At 37.3% G+C, this 20,581-nt stretch overlaps 1 protein-coding gene across 3 annotated transcripts in view; it reads right to left on the bottom strand.

The window, feature by feature from the left end:
- The window catches only part of Zfyve9 (zinc finger FYVE-type containing 9), a 234,470-nt gene extending 225,009 nt beyond the window's left edge, over nucleotides 1–9,461 (bottom strand). For all 3 annotated transcript variants that reach the window (XM_046451092.2, XM_058581453.1, XM_058581454.1), the window contains exon 1: nucleotides 9,143–9,461. The gene's annotated coding sequence lies outside the window, so the exon portion shown is untranslated. The remainder of the gene's footprint in view (nucleotides 1–9,142) is intronic.
- Nucleotides 9,462–20,581: the final 11,120 nt, after the last annotated feature.

Here is a 20,581-nt window from a genome sequence, read left to right as displayed (position 1 = left end):
AAAATGCTATGCCAATAGCATACTTCCAAGGCAAATATCCACCAAAGTCAATCAACTAATTTGTACTCTCCCAATATGAATACTTCCTGAAGCACTGCGGAAAACCAGTAGATAAAACACACACAGACACATGGGAAGATTCACAAGAGGAAAAAATGTAGACTGTAGTCAGACATACATGGATTTGAAATCATGGATGTGGAAAATCAATAAAACTCTCCAAGCCTCAGTTCCCTCAACTGTAAATATGCATAATACTATGGATATTATAAGGTCATTTTAATGGTTGAAAATAACATACATGAAACACCTTACAGAAAGATGGCACACTGTAGTTAAAGCTTTTGTATTACACAAGTAATAAAATGTAAAAGAAAACAAGGAAAACTTCATGAACTTGAAATCTTGGAAGAATTGATACAGAAAAAAAGGAATGAGAAATGATCAGATTGGAACCAAATCCTGAAGGGCTGTCTGACAGGTTCAAGAATTTCAACCTCATTTCTTAAACACTGAGCAGGAATTTCCAAGAGTGACTTCACAGTAACCTCAAAAATAATTTACCTCAGCTACTAATTTTAAAACAAACAGAAACTATGGGTGATTATTACATCACTAGAATCATACCAAGGTCTACATGATGTATTTTGAAACTGAGGCTTTTCACAAACTGGCAAGTGTTTTATTTCCATTACTTTTTAGAGTTTCTCTTGTTCAACTGAAAGTGAAAAATGGACAGTAACAATTACATAAATCCTAACAGAAAATTTCACAAAATTTTGAAATTGCTTGCTTGATTTATTTTACTTAAGAGAATTTTGAAATATTTTGTTGTGTTATGAAATAGTAATAAAAACATGCATCATTTACTCTTTATTTTAATAAAACAAATTCTGGCAGATAAAATACCAAGCCTTAACCAGGAAGATTAGCAAAGAATTAAATAAAAAAAATGCTTGCCTTTTCATGAATTCTACCAAAAAGGCTCCAAAATTACTGTTTTTATAACTTAATATGGAAATAATGGTGTGCAAAGTAACTGAAAAATTGTGTAACAAACCAGTGGAAAACTTTCACCTCAGTTCAAAGTCAGCACTACAGGTTTCCAAAGTGATTTTCAGTGGGAAAACATTGTGGATATTCCATTGTATATAGAAATTAAGGACCAAAACTTGTATTTTGTTTATAAAATAATGGTTCCCTGCAGTATTTTCTAACTGGCCTGAAAAATCTTTTTAGAAACTTTAGCAAGTCACTATTGCTGTATTTGAACTATCTCCTACAAACCCTCATAGAAAAGTTTTACTACCTTGAATGGAGTACAAAAAAGAGGTTAATATACTACACATAAGAATAAAAAACAATGACTAATTTATATTTATATAAAAGTATATAGCATTGATAAGTAATGACAATCTTTAAAATCTGTCAAACATGAGTCCTTTGGAATGTTTATATTCAACTGGACTTTAAATTTTTAGAAATGTTTCAGTAGAGTTAAAGGAAAACTAAACCTAGGGCTTACAATTGCCTTTTTTATTATTATTAACAACAAATATTACTGATACACATTAACAGGTTTCTCTGTGACATTTGCATATATGCATATATTGGTGGAAAGAAGGGAGGATGAAAGGGGGTAATGGGAAGGTGGATATGATCAATGTACAACTGCCTTTTGTTAAGAAATATTCTTAAAAGACAGCCTTTTAAATAGCACAAGTCCACACACTACCATTCCCATCACTTACCCAATGTGATTAACCAGTTCTAATAACTGAATTCACTGCTTACTAAACAGGAAACTAGAAAGTTCATAGCTTTTGTCCTGATGCCAAAACCATTCCTTATCATCAAACAATCTGTCAATCTATCTGCCAGTAAAAACTTCAACAATGATTATATGCAAAAATTATAAACCTCAAATAGAACCTTACCTTACCACTTCACACTAAGATGATTATAATTAAAGAAACAGATATCAAGTGTTGGTAAGGATGTAAAGAAACTGGAACCCTCATTGTTGGGAATTTTAAAAAGGTACAGCCACTTTGTAAAACAGTATGCGGCATTTCCTCAACAGGTGAAATAGTTATCATATGACCAGCAATTCCACTCCTGTCTATCCCCAAAAAATATATGTTCACACAATAATTTATACAGAAATGAGAAATAACATTCCTAACAATATTATTCATAACAGCCAAAAAGTGGAAATAACCCAACTTAGAAATGAATAAAAGTGATATATTCATACAAAAGAACATTATTTGTCGATAAAAAAATTAACTATTAATGCATGTTGTTGAACCCTGGAAAAATGCTAATTGATAGAAACCAGTTATATATTATATGATTCCATTTATATTAATTGTCTGAATCCACAGAAGTAGAAAGTATATTAGTGGTTGCCTTGAGCTGAGGGAATTGGGAGGATATTGGAGATGAGGCTAATGGGTACTGGTTGGGAGTGATGAAAATGTTCTAAAATTAGATAGTAATGGGGCTGGGGATGTGGCTCAAGCGGTAGCGCGCTCACCTGGCATGTGTCTGGCCCGGGTTCGATCCTCAACACCACATACAAACAAAGATGTTATGTCCGCCATGAAGTGAGCAGTCTAGTGCATCTAACACTCCCTCTATGGTATGCTGCCTGCCACGGGCCCCCAAATGACAGGCCAACCAACCGTGGACTGACACCTCCCAAACTGTGATTCAAAATAAAGCTGTCCTCTTTTTAAAAAAATAAAAAATAAAATAAATAAAATTAGATAGTAGTGATGTTTGCATAACTCTGTGAATATACTGAAAGTCACTGAATTTTACACTTTAAATGGGTCAATTATATGGTATTTGAATTATACCTCAATAAAGCTATTATAAAAAATAAACTTTTGCTAGGGGTGGTGGCTGGGGAAGCTGAGGCAGGAGGATTGCAAATTCAAAGCCAGCCTTAGCAATGGGGAGGCACTAATCAACTCAGTGAGACCCTGTCTCTAAATAAAATAAGAAACAGGGCTGGGGATGCAGCTGAGTGGTCGAATACCCTGAGTTCAATCCTCAATACCCACCCACACAAAAAAATACTTTGACGGGGGCACAGTGGCACAGGGCTATACTCCCAGCGGCTCAGGAGGCTGAGGGAGGAGGACTGAGAGTTCAAAGCCAGCCTCTGCAAAAGAGAGGTACTAAGCAACTCAGTGAGATCCTGTCTCTAAGTAAAATATGAAACAGGGCTGGGGATGTGGCTCAGTGGTCAAATGCCCCTGGAGTTCAATCCTCAGAGAAAGTAAGGAAGGAAGCAAGCAAGCAAGTTTATTATAGGTAAAGGCCCAAGGCAGCAAAAGCATTAAGTTTAAATAAGTAAATGCAAGAATTTAAAACAAAGAAACAATTTGCAGAAAAAAAAATGAGACTTTTGTAAACAGTTCTATAATATAAAATCCCAAATACCTCAAAATTCCCACCAATGAGGGCTGGGTTTGTAGCTCAGTGGTAGAGCACCGGCCTCGCATGTGTGAAGCACTGAATTTGATCCTCAACACCATATAAAAAAAAATTTTTTTTAAATCAAAAAGTCATTGGATTTACATTAGTCAAGGGAAAAGTAGAACTTAAGGCACATTGATGGGAATTTTTAATATTTTGTTAGTTGTTGATGGACACTTATTTTATTTATTTATATGTGGTGCTTAGAATCGAACCTAGTGCCTCACACGAGTGAAGCAGGCACTCTACCACTGAGCTACAGCCCCAGCCCACTTTTTCTTGATTTTAATGTGTGTCCATAGAGATCTTCTCATCTTTACCTTATTTTACTAAAGACTTTCAAAGGGTATAAGTATAAAATATTACGCACTGTTCTAATTTTCCCAATAATTCGATTCTGTAAGTGGGCTATTTAAAATAATTTAAAAGATGACTATATAACAACAAAATCCCACCCATTATGTACAACTATAATGCACCAATAAAAAATGAAAAAATAAAATTAAAAAGAAAAAATTTTAAAGTCCTATTTAAACTTTAAAATTTTTTAATTGTGTATTTTATGCACAGCATTTGAAAATTAATTTTTAAATAAAATCCACTATGATAAAGTGTAAAGCATTGTACTAACTATACAATTAAAATATTGATTCTACTGACACCTTGATTCATCCTTAATTAAGTAATCTCTATCACTTTGAAATCTGATGATGTTGCCAGGGGTCATGGTACATGCCTGTAATCTCAACAACTTGGAAGGCTCAGGCAGGAGGATCACAATTTTGAGGTCAGCCTCACCAACTTAGCAAAACCTGTCTCAAAATAAAAAATAAAGAGGGCTGGGGATGTAGCTTAGAGGAAAGCAGCCCTAGGTTCAATCTCCAATACCCTCCCAAATTTTTTTTATCATGTTGATTTTATTTCTTAGTAGTAAACTACATAAATAATTAATGATCTTTTAAGCTCTTTCAAAATTCAAACAGAAATATATTTTTCCACTTCTCAAGTTACACTTACTTACCAGGACCCATGGGACTGAACTATAGCTCTCTGTCACACATATCACTTAATCCTCACAGTAATCCTATAAAGAGGGTACTGTCAGCCTTATTCTATAGAAGAATAAATTAAGGCTTAAAGAAAGTAAGAAACTTGTTCAAGGTAATATAAGTTATAAGACTGGAAGCCATGTGTGACAGATATTAAAATCTAGTTCTAATTTACTATAGATCAAAAGGAAAAGACTATGTTTCAAAAACTCTTCAGTTCTTAAATGTTTAATAAATTGATATTACTTTTGAAAATTAAGTTATGTATACTATTTCTATTCAATATTGGCAACTATGTATTTTCCAATGATCATTCTATAAAAAGAATGTTGCTCTATAAAATGCAGTCAAATACACATAAATACTATTAAAAATCAATGTAAAATTGTGAATATGAATAATGTGCAATAAAAAATGAAATGGAAAAAAGTGTACTAAATTAGAACCAAAATTATTCCTATCGAAAATTTCAAAGAATTCCAAAATAGATTCATTCTCTAAAACAATTAAAGCTCCCAAATTTTAAGTCACACAAAAATTCTAAGGCCTGGTTTTTGTTTTTATTTTCCTCAAAAGGACAAATAGAAATGTATAATTACTGATTACCTTCTATGTGACAGACACTGAGCTAATTGCTTTTGATAATTTTTTCTCATAGAACCTGTTCTATTTCCCTGGGAGGGGAAGAGTTTTTACTACAATAACACAGAAGAATAAACTCAAAATCCAAATGTCACATTGCTCTAAGAGTTATATAAGGATTCCTGTCACATCTGACTCCACAAACAGCACCACATCATGCAATTAATAATCATAAAACACACACACACACACCACCCTTTAGCAACAAAAGAACTTTAACTAAAATCCAGGCAATTATCTTTTAATGAAGCTTTGTGCCTTGCTATCAGCCAGTCTGTGGCCAGTACACAACAGGTGTCAAATGAAAGTTTTAGTGAGTGCAATGAACAGTGGTAGCTTAGCAAAAAAGGAATCATCTCCATTCGTTCTGCCTTTCTTAAGAAGTCAATATAAGGGGCTGGGGATGTGGCTCAAGCGGTAGCACGCTCGCCTGGCATGCGTGCGGCCCGGGTTCGATCCTCAGCACCACATACAGAGATGTTGTATCTGCCAAAAACTAAAAAATAAATATTAAAAAATTCTCTCTCTAAAAAAAAAAGGTATCTTACCTTTTTAAAAAAAAAAGAAGTCAATATAAAACTAGCACTTATAAGGCAACCATACAATTATTTCCTTAAAGACGACACTGAATCATGGGAAGGAAAGGGAAATACTAGGGAATGAGATTGATCAAATTATGTGCAGGTACCAATATGGCATAGTGAATCCCCCTATTATGCATAATTATAATGCATCAATAAAAATAAATTTTAAAAAGTAAAAAATAGAAGAAGAAAACGCTGAATCAGGAATTGGAATAAATGCATCAATTTTTTTAATTTTTATTTTTTGGTGGTGCTAGGGTTTGAACACAGGGCCTCTCTCATGTTAGCCACATCCCTATACTTTACCAATGGGCATGGCACTGGATGAGACACAGAAGCCCTAAGCAAAGATCTAGCTCATTCTAGCTCATTCCACTCAATTACAACATTTTTCTGACCCTGCCTTGTAACAGTTAATTAAACTTGTCCTGCTTCCAGAATTAGCTAAACACTAGTAGAAACCTTGGTCGTTTTTGTGCTTCTTGGAACACTTAGACAGAATCTGACACTTCAGATTAATAGCTACAATTTTATAAATGTTTTATTTTACTTCAATACTTATTCAAATGCATTTATCCTAAAAGTTTTACAAGGTAAAGTATAATAACTATCTGCATTTTACAGACAATGACAACAAGGTCCATTAAGTGCCAAGATAAGTGGTCAGATATCCTTCTGTAACACCACAGTGACTACAGGAGACTCTAATAAATGTTTGTTGAAACTGAATTGTTCATCAGCTGTTTCTCAAAATTTCACTTTTCTTTCTAACATTATAACACCATTATCTGTTGCTATGAGAAATTACTTTTATTGCCACTTAAGACTGATAGCTTTGCTAGAAAATTTATGTTTTCATTCAGCTAGGTATGGTTAGTTAACTTTTCTTTTCCTGGCACCAGGATTGAACCCAGGTGCACTTAACCACTGAGCAACATGCCCAGCTTTTTTTTTTTTTTTTAATAGGGTTTTGCTGAGTTGCTGAGACTAGCTTTGAACTTAGAATCCTCGTGCCTCAGCCTCCTGAGCTGCAGGGATTACAGCATGTGACACTATGCCCAGCAATGTTAGTTAACTTTTTTTTTTTGTACCAGGTATTAAATCCAGAGGTACTTAACCATTGAACTACATCTCCAGTCCTTTTTTTATATTTTATTTGGAGACAGGGTCTCACTGAGTTGCTTAGGGCCTCACTAAATTGCTGAGGCTGTCTGAATTCCCAATCCTCTGCCTCAGCCTCTCAAACTGCTGGGATTACAGGCATGTGTCACCACACCCTGCAAGGTTAGTTAACTTTTAACAGTGATTTCCAAACTTTAATAAGAATGGAGACACTTAATAAGAATTAAGATTTTTAGCTGGCAAGAGGACAGACAACCCAGCTACCACAGTAGGCTGAGGCAGGAGGAACACAAATTTGATGCCAAATAGGACAATTTAGCAAGACCCTGTCTCAAAATCTAAAAACAAACAAAAAAAAAATTTAAGGCTAGAAATGTAGTTCAGTGGCAAAGTACTTGCCTAGCATATGTGAACCCTGGGTTCCAACACACACACACACACACACACACACAGACTTTTGAGCCACTATTATCTCTAGGATTCTAATTCAAGCTGCCAGGAATCAGTATTATAAATAATATTAATAATAATCAGCTGATTATTTTTTAAATCAGCACTCTCAACTGATTCTAATGTTGGTCTTTAAAAACCCTTAGAGAAATGAATAAGACTTTTAAAAACCTATATTAATCTAACAAAAATTTACAGTTAGAAATATTTAAACAAAATCTGACAAAAACAATTCAAGGAGCCCAGTGCTGTATTACTGGCTACTCCAGAAGCTGAGGCAGGTGAATCACTGGAGTTCATGAATTTGAGACCTGCCTGGGCAACACAGCAAGATCTGTGTGAAAAAAACAACGCAGTGTACAACATATAACAGCAGTTCCTCAAAAATGTTTACCATGCCTAACCTCCCTAGACCTCAGGAGCTTCTCATGCTGCAGAAGAGGTTAAATTATGGCTTTTCTAGGTATCTAGAAGACTACCCCATATTATTGTTTTTAGTTGATAAATTCAACTATGGTCCCAATATAATTTAGTAAGACATTTTCATGGGTATTTATACAAACACCTGGATATAAAGTGAATAAGTCAGCTAATCTTTGAACCTAATACACAGAAATAATAATTTTAAAAATCACCATTTTAAACTCTGAATGACCAACAAAAACATACTATGAGATTAAGAATGTTTTCCCTAGTTATTAAATATTTATTGAGAGTCGACGTACTACCTTTCTGTACTTTACCAATTTTCTACTATAACGATTTTTTTTCATGATTACAGTTTTAGAAGTACCTACAAATCTTACACCTTCACATACTTTAGAAAACAAGAATAACCTGTCATCACATTTACCATAAATCATAAGTACCCAAATATCTGACTTACTGTACCAAACTGCAATCACTAACTTTTTTTTTATATTAATACCAGAACAAATCACGTTACTTCTAAAATTTAGACTACATTCATTTCCATCGGGTTCCTGCTATCAGGACAGTTAGCACGACTTAAAATCCTCTTTCCATCCGTCCTCTGGATCTATTTAGAGGGAACATTTTTGTACCGAGGACTGAAGCACTAAAATATTTCCTCTCTTCTTGGAGGTGGAAAAGACACAAATCTCTGTAAAATTAATTTTTATAACGGTAGTGTTTATCTAGGAAACAGCAACGCAAAGACGGGATGGGGCTTTCTCCAAGGCAGATCACTCTTAGAGATAAGATGTAATATAAGGAGTGGACGAGCTACCCCCAGGTGATGAAATTTCACCTCAAATAAGTCGCAAAAGGCTTTTCTCTAGGAAGTCGAATCCGTGAATGAGACACTCTAGGGCTCTAAGGGTCCTGAACTCTTAGCACCTCAATCCTCACCCTACCCGGCCTCCCCCCCCCGCCCCCCCCGACTCTGCAGGACTCGGTACGGGGCGATGGAAAGCTAAGGTTGTTTGCAAACAGGCGTCCTCTGCCTCCCTCCGGGATGTACACGCAGGACCCGGGTAAGAAGCCGCTCTCGGCCCCGCCCGGAGCAAACCCAAAGGGCACCGGTGCAGCCGTCAGCAACCTCTTCACACACCGGGCCGCACCGGAACCGAGGCCCGGGAGAGCATTCTCTCGGGGCCTAGGCGCCCCCCACGGGCCTCGACCTCCCGGGGGACGCGGCGAGGAAGGGCTGAGGCCCCCAGAGCCGCCGGGTAGAGGCAGCCGCAGAGGCAGGACGCCCCGTCCGCCCGGCCTGAGGGCTGCAACCAGGGCCCCCACAGGCGGTGGGAGCCTGGCGAGCCCGGGACAGGGTCGCGCCGCACTCACCTCGGCTGTGGCCGCCGTCGCTTCACCATGGCCGGGGGGAGTCGTCCCCGAGCCGAAAGTCTCCTCCCCAGGAGGGCACCGGCGCGGCTACAGGGGCCGCCGCAAAGCCTCGCACTCCTGAAGGGGATGTGGTCGCTGCGGCGGCGGCGGGGGCTTCTGAGGCCCAGTGCCCGCCCAGCCGCATCGGCTCCCGGGCCGCCGCAGCCACGCGGGTCCCAGGGAGCACCGGTGAGCCGGGCGGGGGGCACAGACTGCAGTGGGACGACCGAGGTGCTGCAGGCGGTGATTCTCCACGAAGCCTCCAGCGTCGCGGCCGCCGCTCCAGCCGCCTGCGCCGCTGGGCCACAGCGCCCCCTGGACCCCACGTCCCGCTACGGCGCCGGGACTGCGGCTGCCGCGCCGGGCACGAGCGGCAGGGAACGCGAAGGAGCGCGGCCTGGGGCTGGCGGGGGCCCCGCGCGCCCTGCGCCGCCCTCCGTCCGCCCCTGACGACGCTTCCTGAGAGCCGGAAGCCGCGGTTCCCACCAACCCCTTGCGGTCCCCACCCGCGTCAGACCCCAGCACCTTTTCCTTCTCTACAGAAGGTACGTGAGCGCTCTTGTCACTCGAACCCGCACTTGTGAGGCAGTTTCCATGCCTCATTTCTCACAGAAAGAGGGGGTGTCCCTTCTAATCCCTTCAATGTGCCTGGATGAAAGAAGAATGTCCAGAACAAACCTTTTTTTTTTTTTTTTTTTTTTTTTTAAACACACAATCTCCTCCCAGAACAGATGAAGGAATTGTTTTTGACCTTAACTCTTTTTGGATCTACCGTACAGATCATCACAGAAATTTCCTACAGGCACCAAACCCTTAACCCTTAGTCGCCCCCCCCCCAAAAAAAATAGGGAAAAATATGGTGAACAAGAGAAGAGAATAGCCAACGGCTTGTGCTGAAATTCATAAGCAACTTAAAGGTAAGAAAAGAATCATCCTTTTACTAGTCCCCCTCCCCCACCCTCACCTCTACTCTCCCACCTCTCCACCCGCCATCCCTGCCAAATCCTAGGTAAGGCTCTGAAGGAAATCCCTGTATGCATTAGCGGGGACTATAAAATCATTGTTTACAGATGCCCTGTGTTTGATCCCACTCAGCCTCTAAGCCTCTAAGGTGCAAACGTCAGAACCAAAAACAAACAAAAGACTATCAAAATGGAAATAGGGAAAGAAAAATTCTCCAGATCCTCTGGCCTCCAGGTTTTCCGAAAAGAGGGTGTGTGTGTGTGTGTGTGTGTGTGTGTTTTCTCCACAGTGTGGTATGATAGAATGAGCTGGAACTTTGGTGTCAGATCCTGATATTAGCAATCCATTTCCACCATGTATAGCTTTAGGACCATGGCAAGTTATGTAACATTTTGAACCTCAGTTTTCTCCTGCCTGCCTTGCTACTTGTGAAGATTGAAGATGGAGAGACTGGCCTATTAGAAGGTACTCAATAAATGTTAGGTCCAATTTTTGTTGATTCCAGAACACTCTCAGTCTTTTTTAGGCCCAAGATTATGCCCAGCCAGAATTTTTGTTGTTGTTCGTTTTTATCCTTGTGTGTGTGTGTGTGTGTGTGAAAAAAGATGTGTGCATCATTCATCATCCCTGGTCTGGGTGAAATTTCACTAACAGATTTATATAACATCCCTCCACTGAAGACCAGAACCTAATGCACTGGATCCTTTGACTTTCTGTTGCAAAGCAGATATCAACATAGAACCAGTATATTTTCTGTATAAAAATATAATAAAGCAGTTTTATCTTACCTTAGGTTATGGCCTAATAATAACAAATCATAATGAAAAAAGTACATAAGGTCTCCAGGAAATGTTCAAATAATAATTGAGCAGCCACCCAGAGAAAATATAACCTAGCAGTTCTCATCTCATCAATGAAAACTGTTCCTGTATAGTCCTAGATGTGTCTTCACCACATACCTCTAAGTCACATTACAAAAAAAAAATCGCTCTCCCCTTTTTATAACAAGAGAAACTGGGGCTTAGAAGGAAACGGTGATTCATCCTCATAACAACTTCATGAATTAGTAACTATGCTACCACCATTTTACATGTGAAGTACATCCAACCTAAGGAAAAGCTGGAAGTAACCTGATGTTTTTCTCATCCCCTATTTGATACTCCAACAGTCCTCCTAGCAATATTAATAAAATGCTGCAAGGGTAAGTTACTATTGCTAAAAATTTTTCAAGCTAAAGAAAGGGGATCTTTAATTTAGATCAGTTTGGCGACCTAACATAAGCACTGTGCTTTCCAAACCTAGATAACTACCACTGCAGGAAATCTGCATTTGTTTATGAATCAATTATGCTACCCAGGGTGTAGCTACTACGTGAGTGAAGATGATTCATTTGTTCCCAGGACTAGTTTCCTCTTGCTTCACAATTTCTCCCCTTCTATTCAAATTCTGTTGCTAATCAAGCCTGACTTTACCATTACCACCACCTCCCTGATCATACTAGTTTACTTAAAATCCTTTTGGTCTACTACAATTTCAGTCCATTATTGGTGGCTCTTCCTACTCAGTTTGCTCCCTGCACCTGAAATACTTCTCATCTGCTTTTCTTCTGTCATAAATCTCCTTTTCATATTAATATCTTGGCCTGCAGTCAATTGACTTGATTACCCTACTCTCAATTTTTCATTGATTTTCATTATTATTTAGTGACTCAAAAATACCTCTTTATTCCCATGCTGTTTGGTCTACCTCCTCACTTTCATTTTTATGCCATAAACATCCTTTAGAAAGCCAGTATTCTAAGAATGGTTTTTTTCAAGTTAGTTTAAAGTCACCCTTACCAAAATTTTCTTGGCTCTTTAGAACATGTTCTTTGGAGCTAGGGTTATGGCTCAGTGGTAGAGTGTTCGCCTCACATGTGGGAGGCCCTCGGTTTGATCCTCAGCACCACATAAAAATAAATAAATAGATAAAATAAAGGTAGAATGTGTTCTTTAAAATTCAGACCAAACCAGACATAGTAGTGCTCATCTGTGATCTTAGCTACTCTGAAGGCTGAGGCAGGAGGATTATTCTACCCCAGGAGTTTGAGGCCAGTATAGGTGATATAACAAGATCCCATCTCAAAATAAAATAAAATCCAGGCCAAAAAAATATCCATTTCCTGGCTTGGTGAATGGCACCATCATCCTCCCAGTTGCCCAATCCAAAAATCTGTGGTTCCTCCTTTACTCCTGTGTCCTGAACAATAGGCCATGAAGCCTAATAAATTCTGTTTTCTTGCTTTTTAAATTTCTCTCCTCTCCAATTCTACTACTAACTTTGGTCTAGGGTATATGCTAAATTATAGGTGTACTAAAGGAAGAGAGAAAGAGGAATGAATGAATATTGTATTTGTGTACAAGAGTATATAATGTATATAGTGTATATAAAAATTTGTTTAAAGGGAAATGCAGAAGCTCTACCCAATTTATAACTAGTCATCGCTACAGTGTTAATATCTATTGATTTGTATGTCTCCCCTACCAGAATGTGAGCCTGTGGGCCAGGTTCAGTATTTGATTCATCTCAGTGTCCTCGGATTAATTCTCAGCCTGGGTACTGTTAAACAGACCTGAACCTCCTTGAGCTAGCTAGCCTGAATCCCAACTGCTGAGTGATTATTTTAGGCTGTTCACCTTAACTTTCAGGACCTACCAAAAATAAGAATCCCCCTCAACTGGTACAATCCAGATCTGAGCCCAGCCTGCTAGCACCAGGTATGATCTCCTGCACCCTTCTGCAGCACCAACACTATCCAGAGTTAAATCCAGAATTTACAGTCTGTTACCAAACAGATGCACCTTAGAGCAAGCCAGAAGTCAGTAAAGCATCCCAAACTTAAAAAGGAACTTGGACATTTAGGAACTTGTTATGTCACTTTAGTCATTAAAAATAATAATAATAATAATAAAGCAATTCCTGTTCTCAGACTCAAGCATGAAGTAATCAAATATATGAACAAAGGTATATGAAAAAAGACATGTATTTTATGTTTTACTATAGGCTTATAACATGAATATGTGAGGAAAAAACTAAATAAACGAAATTACAACACCTCTACACAAAGAAATATTACGCCTCCATTAACAATGTATTTTAAAGAATTTTAAGTAATAATGAAATCTGTTCATGATTTAATAGCAAAGTAATAAAAACAGATTTAGTAAAAAGACTACTGTATGAACCCAATTATGTTTTTTATATATTTGTAAAATATATAATTATAATATTCAGAAAAAGTGGTCCAAAATGTTACATGTTTCTGGGATTTTTTTTACTTTTATTTTGAAATTATTTCAGATTTAAAGAAAAGTTGGAAAAATAGTGCCAAATATTTACCACATACCTTTCACCCATATCTAACCACATTTGCTTTATCAGTCTCTCTCATGCTTACTCAATTTTCTTTTATCTAGATAGACATATCTAGAGGCTATTGTAATTATTTTTTGATCCATTTATCCCTAAATATTTTTCAGTTCCCTCAAAACAGAGTGCAAAAATGACAGTATAATTATCAAAATTAGAAACTTAACCGTGATACAGTACTATGATATAATCTATGACCTTATTCTGATTTTACCAGTTATATTAGTATTTTTTATAGAAAACAAAAAACAATATTTTTTTGTTCTGGTCTAGAATGCAGTGCATGATTCCAAATTATAATTAGTTGTCAAGTTTCTTTAATTTTAATTAATCTGGAGCAGTTTCTCAGTCTTTCTCTTTTATGACCTTGACTTTTTTTAGAGTATAGTTTATATATTTATAAAGTTTCTCCCAATTTGAGTTTATTTCTTTATGATAAGATTCATGGTGTGCATTTTTGGCAGGAATACTACAATACTGATGTGTCCTTCTCAGTGAATTATACCAGAAGACATCGTGATACCTGTATGTCCCATCAGTGGTGATAGCAACCTTGTTCACTTAATTAAAGTGTAATCTGCCTGGTTTTTCCACCATAAAATAACTATTTTTACCTCCATAATAAATATCTGGGGGGGGTGGGTGGTCATTTGAACCTACTCAAAGGCTTTAGCATTTATTGATGATTCTTTTTATTTTAAATATTTTTTTAGTTGTCAATGTACCTTTATTTTTTTTTAATTTATATGTGGTGCTGAGAATTGAACCCAGTGAATCACATATGCTAGGCAGGTGCTTTACCACTAAGCTACAATCCCAGCTCTATTAACGATTCTTACTTGAAACAATTATTGCTATAGTAATTGCCAAATGATAACTTTTTACTTCCATCATTATCATTTGTCATCCTATTTTTTTTATCTTTCTGCTGTGTAAGAGATCTTTTTGGTTCTCCATTTATTCATTTATCAATATATTTATATCAAAATGAATTCATTGTTTTTTATTGTAGTAATTACATAGTCATTACTACCATTGTTTATATTGAGTTGTTTACATGAGTTTGCTTACATAAGTTGTAGATTTGGTTGACTTCTATGTTCTTTTAGCATTTTTTCATCATTTTCTAAATTTTTCCATATTTTTATTGGTGCATTATAGTTGAAATAATAGAAGGATTTGTTGTTACATATTATGAAGACACACAATATAATCATATAATTTGGCCAATATTTCCCCTTTCCCTCCCCTCCTCTTGCCCCCTGGTCTCTTCCTCTACTGATCTCCCTTCCATTTTCGTGAAATTCCCCTACCTGCTTTCTTTTCCTTTTTTTCCTGTCTAGTTTCTTGTGGACAATGGTATTTAGAAATAAAGATCCAAGTGCTGAATGTCCTCACTGCTACTCTGATGCCATTGCTTCCATGCTCTTTCAGTGAACAGAGCTAGAAAATACACATATTCCCCACTTTTACTTGAACATTATTTTTACTTCCAAGAATTACAGACAAACTATGGTTATTTAGACCTGGGAATATGGCAGACATTTTCAGGAAGTAAACAAAGGGAGCCTGGTACATCAAGGAAAACAACTAACAATGTTTGTGGCTCATGATAAAATTCAGACTTCAAATAAATACTGGAATTTTGAGAAACTTGTTTTTACCACCATGAACTTTAGTTTCCCAAATTTTCTGAAGGTAGTTATATTAAAAAATGTTGTGGAGGATTTTTTTAATGTTGTATAATAAAATGTGTCAACATTTGGAAACTTTGCATGACCCCAGTGAATACCAACATTTTTTTCAAATGACCAATGAATGATGTTATACAAGTATGTATGAGTAAAATATACCTTTAAAATGTAATATAGGGGGGCTGGGATTGTGGCTCAGCGGTAGAGCGCTCGCCTAGCACGTGTGAGGCCCTGGGTTTGATCCTCAGCACCACATAAAAAATAAATAAATAAAATAAAGGTATTGTGTTCAACTACAACTAAAAAATTTTTTTAACTAGTTAAAAATAAGATAAAGAGATTTACTAAAATGTCAATAATGCTTCTCTCACTGTTTTTGTTTTGGAAAATATAGTTCCTTTCATTAAAAGAAGTTACATATCAACATTATGGGTTTGCCATTGTTATTTTAAATAAACTAATAAGTGTCTGAAATGTTTTCTTAGTCTCAATTTCTAAGATGATAAATATCAATACATACAATCCACAAAAAGATCTTTGGGGTCCTCTGTACCCAATGAGTATAAAAGGGGTCTGAGACCAAAATGTTTGAGAATCACTGCTATAATTATTCAAGCATCCTCTTAGGTAGGGATATTTAGTTGTTGTCAATATTTTGTGATTACAGTGTTGTAGTGAATAATTTTGTGCATATGTGTTTTTCTATTGTTTTAGTTTTTCTAGAGTAAATTCTTAGAAGTGGGGTGACTGGGTTAAAAAAAAAAGTTCATGTAGTTTTGTTGGTTACTATCAAAATCCCCTTCCAAAGAATTACACCTCATTCATGTCACTGTCCCTGTTCCACACCAATAACCATCTTTCAGTCAAATCTGATACAATGAGAGATATAACCCTTTCTAGAGTATATAGTAGTGGACTGGGGTTGTTGCTCAGTGGCAGACTGCTTGCCCAGTATGTGTGAGTCACTGGGTTAGATTCTCAGCACCACATATAAATAAATAAAAGTCCATTGACAACTAAAAATTTTTTAAAAATACAATGGAAAAGCTTAGGAACAAGGCAGACCATAGGTTCACATCCTCAGTAACTACTGGATATGAACAGAAAGAACTTTTTTTTTCATTAGTAAAATGAAAATGTACTAATATACTATATTTATATAAGGAATTGACACGTAATAGCTGCTCATTAAATATTAGCTATTGTTATTTGTTATCTGAATATTTCTGGGCAAGTAGGAATGATGATCAGAGTTGTCTAGCATATATATCTTGGCTTCCTTGGGAGTAAAGAATAAACTGTCGTGGGGCTGGGGTTGTGGCTCAATGGTAGAGCACTTGCCTAGCACGTGTGCACTGAGTTTAGTCCTCAGCACCACATAATAAATAAATGAATAAAATAAAGTTAAATTAAAAAAAAATAATGGACTGTCCTAGTTAGACTGGTAGAGGATGCTGACAATAAGCAAGTATATAGAGTTGAGAATCTTAGCGCTTACAGAACAGATCACTGAAACCTGAAAAAAATCACCTAAACCAGAAGAGAGGCCAGAGGCAGATGCTGAAAGCTAAGGTGTGAGGACAGGGGTTAGAGATCTGGGCAACGAAACCACAGAACAGTTCATTAATTCAATCTTCAAAGATTTATTGAATGCTATTATGTACTGGGCTATGTGTTCTGTGGTAAGCAAGGTGCTATCCCTTTCCTTATAGAGTTTAGATTACTAGTGGAGGCCAAATGAGAAAATAAACGACTATGAATTTAAGAGGTAAGCATAGTGTACTATAGTAACACAAACAAGAGGCTTCTAACCCAAACTTGGGGTCAGGCAGGATTCCTTCAAGAATATGATAGGTAAGTAGAGACCTGAAGAACAGCAAGAACTCTGCTTGGCGAATTGGGTGGAAGAAAAGGAAAGGGGTAGGTAAGAACATTCCAGACAGCAGGAATAGAATGTGCAATAACCTAGAGTCAACACACAAGATGTCTGAAGGACCAAGAGAACAATTTTAGCAGAGAGAACAAAGTTAGGAAGTAATGACAGCCAAGACAGAGATCATTACAGGGAAGGCCTAATAATTCGTGGCAAGGACTTTGGATTTTTATCATATAGGCTATAAGAAACCATTAGAACTTGTAATCTGGTCAATATTATTAACAGATTTGGTTTTAGAAAAGATCACTCTAATTGCTGTGTAGGAAATAGATTGGAGGACACAAATTTAGAGGTAGGGAGATCACATGTAAGTATTGCAGTAGTCCAGGCAAAAGTGAATTTGGGTAGAGTAGAGAGAACAGAGATTTCAGAAGATAAAATCATCAAACTCATAATTGGATTGGTATGTGAACAAGAGGGAGAAATTAAGGATGACATTTGGGTTTCTACCTTGGGCAATTTGGTAGTCAGTGCTTTGTAGCAGGGAGAAGAGGGAGGGGAGGAGGCTTGAGGAGAAAGATGATGAGTGCTGATTCAACATGTGGACAGATTAGGAAACCGAGATTAACAAAGGTGAAGTTACTTATCCAAAGTGACAGAATGGCAGAGCTAAGATTCCAACCAGGGCCTGTGTGACTACAAATTTTCTTGTTGCTTCCACGCTGCCAAACATCCTCCCACACTCAGGGTAGGAATGTATACCAACCACTAGGGTGGGGCAGACCATGGGGCCACTTATAATTCAACTTTGACAACACAAGAAGTATTTCCACAAGCATAATTATTGTTATTAACATCTGTCCATAATTCACTGCCATCCTCTGGTTCCAGTAAGGAAGTATTAAGATATACTTGATATAGGTGAATGTTTATGATATGTTTTTCATAGGAATTACATAAGGCAGTATGGCATGTGAGATACAATGGAAAGACCTTGGGCTGGAGACTTGACCTTGAGACTGGAATCCTGGGTTCTAGTAATATAAACATGACCTGGAACAGAGAAGGATAGTTGTTATTTAGATATTTCAATCTCTGAGCTTTACTTCAGGGTGTCCAGATTAGTCTATTCCATGCTATGCACCATGCAGAGATAGTACAGCATAGTGGAAAGAGCTTGCACTTTGGAGTAAGAAGATCTGAGTTCTAATCACAGATCCACCAATTTCAGGCTGTTTGACTAGAGGGAATCACTTATTTTGAGTCTTGTTTTTCTCGTTGGTATGGTACAAGATTGTAAAGGTTATCAAGAAAGTTCCAGATATATAGTAAGCTCTCAGTTAATTATCTTCCCTTGCCTTTTCTCATCTTTTTAACCATAAACATTGCTTCTCATCTCTCCCCCTGGAAAGTCCCAAGTTAACATTTTCTTTATACCTTTCCCTATTCTTCCCAAGTAGTTTCTCATAATCAGAAAACCAAATAAATAAAAAGTATATTGCAGTACAGAGTATACCAACCAAGTAGTGAGCATCCATTATAGCCTGATGACTTATGAGGTTTATTTTACTCAGGTGTGCTTACACTTCAGTTGTGCATATCAACAAACGAAGTGGACTTGTTTGTGTTCTCATGTAATTGTGAATTCACCTCATTCTACAAACACTGAGAGCTAACTATGACATGGGCACCAAATGCCAGAGAATAAAGAGGAAAAAAAAACTGCAGGGTTTGGTTTGGTTTTTTGTTTTTCTTTCTCTCTCTCTCTCTCTCTCTCTCTCTCTCTCTCCCCCTCTCCCCCTCTCCCCCTCTCCCCCTCTCCCTCTCCCTTTCTTTGAACCAGGGATTGAACCCAGCAGTGCTTAACCACTGAACCACATCCCCAGCCCCCCCCTTTAAAACATGTTTATTTTATTTATTTTTATATGGTGCTGAGGATCAAACCCAGTGCCTCACGTATGTGAGGCAAGAGCTTAACCACCAAGCCCTTTTTTATTTTTTGAGACAGGGTCTCACTAAGTTGCTTAGGGCCCCACTAAGTTGTTTACAACTGGCTTTGAACTTGTGATCCTCCTACCTCACCCTCCTGAACCACAAAACTAATGGTTTTTAATATATTTATATGTATGTGCATATGTGCTTTGGGTAAATAAAGGATTCATAAAATTAAAACATGTTTGAAATAAAAAACAGTGATTGGCTTATGTTGACTCATCAGAACTGATTGTTAAATTTTAAGAAGACTCATGAAAACTGATTGTTAAATTTGAAGAAACTTTATGATCTAATTGTTAAACAGCCATTTCTCCTTCTCTTCTATGTCTTCTCCTCCTCTTTCTTTTTTTTTTTTTTTTTTTTTTTTTTGTGTGTGTGTAGTAGTAGTAGTAGTGGGGATTAAATTTGGGGCAAGGTTCTACTGCTAACCTACATTCCCAACCCTTTTTATTTTTTATCTTGAGACAGGGTCTCTCTAAGTTGACAAGAAACAGCTATTTTTAAAAGTTAAATTGAGGGGCTGGGGTTGTGGCTCAGCGGTAGAGCACTTGCCTAGCACATGCAAGGAACTGGATTCTATCCTCAGCACCACATAACAATAAGTTTTAAAAAAATAAAGGCATTGTGTCCAACTACAACTTAAAAAAATTTTTTTTTAAAGTACAAATTTGCTGCTAGCTCCTCAGTCCACAAATCACTATGCAAATAGCAGGTGCCATCATGACCAGTGACCAATCACACCACTTCTTTCAGTCTGTCAGTGATTGATCGCTGCACATCTGGTATTCCAGTCTTGCACAGACAGCAAAGAATATAATTCTTCTACCAGTATTACAGCCCACATGTCATTCATGTATTATGAAAAAATTCAAATGAAGCAAAGAAACAAAGTTGATAAGGCTCCAAGTAAAACTTTTTTAAAAAATGTTTTTATAGTTGTAGATGGTCAGCATGCCTTTATTTATTTTTTGAATGTGGTACTGAGGATCAAACCCAGTGCCTCACACATGCTAGGCAAGTGCTCTGCCACTGAAGCTACAGCCCCAGCCCTCCAAGTAAAACTTTTAAGTGAATGTAAATGGAACAATACAATATATAGTTGAGCATAGGAATTTTGACACTGCTTCCATTTGAAAGACTGGGTATGCAGCCATAAGAACTTTGTAAAGTCAAACTTACTGAAAGTGGTGGTGACTACAAGGATGAAGATGAGAAAGTAACACCAGCAAGAATCTTCACATTAAAGGAATCCTTGGAGATGCTTTATGATACTGAAAGTTCAAAGAATAAAATTTTGGAAGTGGATCCAAACTTAGAAAGAAATAGGACTGTATTCCAAGAATAGAAGAACTGGTTGTTCATGTTTTAAATCATTCCAAAAAAAAAAAAAAGCAAGAGCTGTTCAAATTATTCTTTATCATGCACACACACACATACACATACACACAAACACACACATACATA

The sequence above is a fragment of the Marmota monax genome, unplaced genomic scaffold, assembly GCF_021218885.2.
Source record: "Marmota monax isolate L192 unplaced genomic scaffold, Marmota_monax_Labrador192_F-V1.1 WCK01_AAM20220418_F8-fsc00023, whole genome shotgun sequence".
NCBI classification, from domain to species: Eukaryota; Metazoa; Chordata; class Mammalia; order Rodentia; family Sciuridae; genus Marmota; species Marmota monax.
Note: the sequence above shows the minus strand (reverse complement) of the source record. Positions and strands in the feature narration are given on the sequence as shown.